Here is a 4925-nt window from a genome sequence, read left to right as displayed (position 1 = left end):
GTGCCTACCACAGACCTGGCAGAGTGTCAAGAGCAGTTGTGGAGAACAGATTGTGGTTGTGGTCTAGCTAGCAAGCTGGATCACTGACATCTTGTGCATAGCTTTGGAGTTCTCTGGATCCTGGGTCTCCCTTTTCATTCTTCTCTATTGGAACGTCGCATGGAATATTTCCATGTAGGGGAGCATTGCTAGAATCTCCCTTCCCAGCCCTGCCCCTGGGTTTTGTATTCAGGAAAGGGGCTGCTGGGGGAGAAATCTAGTCCTATTATTTTTTTATTTATTTCATTTCAGCAAGATCACAGCTGTTGATAGCATGATTGTTACCACTCAGCCACCCCGAGATGATAACCATGGTGACACAGATCAGAACAACAAAAAGATGACAAAGCCTATACAAAGGAATAAGATTCAATGTAGCAGGCATGAACAGGCTCCTTGGGATTTTGGCTCCCGCACGTTTGTTTTGGCCATGACGTGTGTAAACACTGCACATTTAATCCAAGCAGCGGAGGTCCTTGATGGCCAGTGCCCCAAAGGAATGAATGCAAGCACACTTTTTTCTTTCAATCCCCCTTCTTTCCCATCCTTCTTCCCCCCCCACTCCCATAAAGGCACAGTTTCCTCTTCATCTGAATAGTACTGTCTCCTGCCTATGCAAACTGTCGATTGGCCTCTCTTTGTCCTTTAGTGGTGAAGCCTCTGGTTGTCAATGGCTCCCTTTCGACAGGAATTGGGTACGTTGGGCAGATTCCACTATCTTTTAAAATTGAATTGAAGGGAAAAGCTGTGAGCTGTAATCCATTGCCAGATGTTCTGTACAGCAGCCAGAGGATTCAGCTGAGCAGTCGTAGTGTCTGAGTACAGGGGCTGGGGCAGGCAGCACCAGGTACTTGGGAAACCCCACCACTACATCTGACCATGGTCCTGGGGGTTGTTCAGAGCTACACAGTAAATCTCAGATCAAAATGAGCTCAGAGCGTAAAACCCCACAAGCCCTGAACCTGGATAATCTTCTCAGAGGTTCCATCTTCCGAGGTGCGTGTGCTTTGGGCCCGATCCTGCCAGGGGCTTGAGCGAGGAGGCCGCACAGAATCAGTGATTAGTTCCCAGCTGCCTCAGGTTTTCTTTGCTTTAAATTTAATCACAAACAATCATTTTCAAAAGTTTTTTCATCCAGATTAATTGTGAAGCAGGAATTCAGAGCTTATTGCTCTGTGATAAAAGATCGTATTGGTCAGATTTCTATTTCCTGACTGGCAGAGGCTCTAGAAGTTCTGCTGTCATGTAACCTCAGAGTTCTCAGCTACGGCATCTCTTACCGTCCTGAGTCTCTGAGTGCCACATATCAGGCCTCTACCTGTCCCTCTCTATGGGAGAATCCTATGATGCTCCCACCTCAGACTGGCCCCTGGGCTACAGCAACAAATTTGACTGTGCTGCCTCAGGGTCCGAGTGGGTCAGCAACCTGTGGTTCTTTCCTTTGAGAGGCTGTGAATAGTGGTGAGATGAGTGACCAGCCAGCCTTCTGGAACCAAAGTGGTGTGTAATGTGAACTGCAGGAATAAAGTGTAACATGGGAGAATAAGAGGGTTTCAAGAAACAGTCTGTCTGTGTCAGACTCCCAAACCCTACCACTCTAATGGGGAACCAGGCAGGCCGAGGGCCTTCGGACTTCCCAGTGGTGTCTCTGCCTGTCAGTCTGAAAAGTTTCTCAACAACAGATGCTCCACCTCTCTACAGACTCCCAGAACTAGTAAAACAAGCTGGGTAATGTGGCTAGAGCATGGAAATAGGCTCTTCCCAGCCAGCAGCTCCACTGTTGTCTCTTAACCTCCATGAAGTGTTCACTGAGAGATGGTTCTTCTTCAGCTGCTGCTTCCCTTCCTTCATGATTTCCAGCAGCCTGTTTTTAAATTCAGAAGAGCCATACTGGTTTCACCCAATATAGCCATAAGACAAACATCCCAGCAGTTAACCCAATAGAGCTATAAGCAAACATTCCAAGAACTCGGTTTAACCTACACATTCATTACGGCATCTCAGCTTCATATCTCTCCCATTACTGATTTTAGGTGCTACATATTTTAGGAATACAGGACAGAGACACTCAGAGAGAGAGGGAGCGAGAGAGAGCGACAGACTATTTTTATGTGTGAAATGACGTTCAATTTCCATGTATACTTCGTGCATTTGACCTTGAAATCCACTTCCTGCAAACTCTCATTGTGCTTGAATAAAAGCTGCTGGGTTACGTTCTGCCAGAGAGTGAGAGCTCAGGGAATAAAAAATAATTATACTGACCTCAATGCCTGTTACCACTCCAGATACAGGCTAGAACCTGACAGAACAGAACCTGAGGAGAACCAGTCAGCTATTAACTGAGGGTCAGAGGAGCTACAATACTCCACACACTGTTTGCAGTGGGTTTGTGCTATTAACCCTTTGTTCAGTGGAACAACTGTATAATGCGTCACCTGGTGAGTTACCAGTAGCTGTTTCAAACACTTACATTCAGGGTCAAGAACACAATCCCTCTGCTATACCTGTGCAGGACTTTCCAAAGAGTCATGAGACAACAGAACCGCTGTTCTGTGTTTCAGCAGAGAAGAGCTAAGGTGTAGGAAAGTGGAGTGTAAGGGTGGTTGTATGTAATTAACACCCATCACTGCTTACACAAGAATGGTAAAGTAAAGTGCACACTCAACCGGATATTAGTGCAAACCTAGTGTTTTCACTATTCACCCATATGTGACACTAACACTACACCTGCCCAACTGAAGTAACTGTCTGTGTTAGCTTGTAACGTGCCAAATATCTACAGACCATTCCATGAGAAGAGGATGAAGTCAGGATGAAGAGAAGGCTGTAGGATGATTGAACTCTGGATTCAGTCAACATTGGCCAGGCAAAGTACTTCAGTTCCTCTTGGATGGATTTTTGATGATCAGAGCATATCACCAGGAAAATTTGGCAAGGGAAAGATAACAGAGCCCAGTTCTGACTGAATTTATGCCTGTAAATCTGGAGCGATGCCATTCAAGTCAATGATATTAAATTAAGAACTGGTGCCTAAGAATGTATCTCATGTACTGAAAAGAGACAGTGGCTTAATTTGGACTCTCAGGAGTGGAGAAAATAAAAAAAATATATATCTAATATGGCAATGAAACACATTTATAAATAGCTTCAGTGCAGGACAGATAAATACAGTGAGAGTTTAACCCATGCATTTGCCATGTATTTACATCAATGGGGCCAGAGTTTAGCAGGATTCAAAGAGGGACTGGATGTTTATATAGATAAACAGAAAATCCAATTAGACTAGTAAGGATCATTTCAAAAACCCTTCAATGGGCTCTAAACGTTCCTGATTTTCACCGCAAAATTTGTCTAATTAGTGGGTGCAGGTTATTTGAAAGCTGCCTATTGCAGGGTGTGTTCCATTTCCTCTGAAGCATCTGGAACTGGCCACTGGATACTAGGTTAGATAGACTATGGGTCTGATCCACTCTGGCAATGTCCATCTGCCTATTTATTGTGTAAATCCAAGTTTATGTTTTTGCTGATCTTCCCTGAGCTCCTGGGAGTCTCTAGAGTTGCACTGAGAGCAGAAAGAGGTCTCACTAAATGTCATCCATTCTCCTGTCCTTTTTCCTTTTAGGAAGAAAAGTTCAGAACTCCTTGGACCTGCCCAGTACATTATGTCAGCTGTCAATAACACCAAATTCAACTCTGCAGTGTTCTTTCTCATCGGGTTCCCAGGTGAGTAAGACGTCCATCTCTGGATTTCTATCCCCTTCTGCTTAGTTTATGTTATTTCGATAGTAGGAAATTCAGTCATTCTGTTCATTATAAAAACAGATCCAAGCCTCCATGAGCCCATGTACATTTTCCTCTCCATGTTGGCCATCACAGACATTGCCTTATCTATATCCACCATGCCGACGACACTGGGTATATTCTTGTTTAACTCTAGAGAGATCAGCCTCAATGCCTGTTTTGCCCAGCTGTTCTTCATCCACTTGCTTCAATGCATTGAATCCTCTGTGCTGTTGTTGATGGCCTTTGACCGCTTCATCGCGATCCATAACCCACTGAGATATGCCTCCATCTTAACTCTGCAGAGAATAGGCAAGATGGGACTGGTGTGTGTGCTAAGAGGGGTGGCTATAATTCTCCCACTCCCTTTTATTCTTCAGCAGTTCCAATATTGTCGATCCAATGTCCTCTCCCATTGCTACTGCATAAATCAGGACGTCATGAAGATGGCTTGTTCGGATATCAGAGTAAACAGTATCTATGGCTTATCGGTTGCATTCTTGACGGTAGGGTGGGACTCACTGCTCATCTTCCTCTCTTATGTGATGATCCTCAAAACAGTGCTGAGCATCACGACCAAAGTGGAGTGTCTTAGGGCCCTGAACACCTGCATCTCCCACCTCTGTGCCGTCCTGCTCTTCTACGTGCCAATGATCGGCCTTTCCGTGGTACACAGGTTCAGGGAGGGCTCTTCTCACTTGCTGCAGATTCTCCTGGGCTACTTCTACCTGCTCATCCCACCCCTTATGAACCCAGTTGTGTATAGCGTGAAAAGCAAACACCTTCGTGAGAGGATAATCAGGGTGTTCATCGAGTGAAGAGTCAGTTCATCATCCAGCTCCAAAACTGGTGACACAGGATACAAAAAATATGGGCCACCTACTCCATCCTGGACCCTTAAATCCAAGACAACATGAGCTACTGATCTCTGCTATGTAGAGACAGGTTCAGAGAGGGTCTAAGACCTGGAGCAATGGGAGAGGGGCTGGTGAGGGAGGACAGTGCAATGGAAGAAGGAAGCCAAGGCAGGCAGCAGCATTTTAAAAGTGACTTTGTTCATGGAGACCCAGGGGATCAGTGGGATCTTGGCCCATAAAGAGTCACAT

The 4925-nt window shown here is 45.3% G+C and overlaps 1 pseudogene; it reads left to right on the top strand.

Annotated features, from left to right (window-relative positions):
- Positions 1-3701: 3701 nt before the first annotated feature.
- LOC116835036 (olfactory receptor 51G2-like) lies at positions 3702-4637 on the top strand (annotated as a pseudogene).
- Positions 4638-4925: the final 288 nt, after the last annotated feature.

This window comes from Chelonoidis abingdonii, unplaced genomic scaffold (genome assembly GCF_003597395.2).
Source record: "Chelonoidis abingdonii isolate Lonesome George unplaced genomic scaffold, CheloAbing_2.0 scaffold0921, whole genome shotgun sequence".
NCBI classification, from domain to species: domain Eukaryota; kingdom Metazoa; phylum Chordata; order Testudines; family Testudinidae; genus Chelonoidis; species Chelonoidis abingdonii.
The sequence above is the reverse complement of the archived record's forward strand: the minus strand, read 5'-3'. Positions and strand labels throughout refer to the sequence as shown.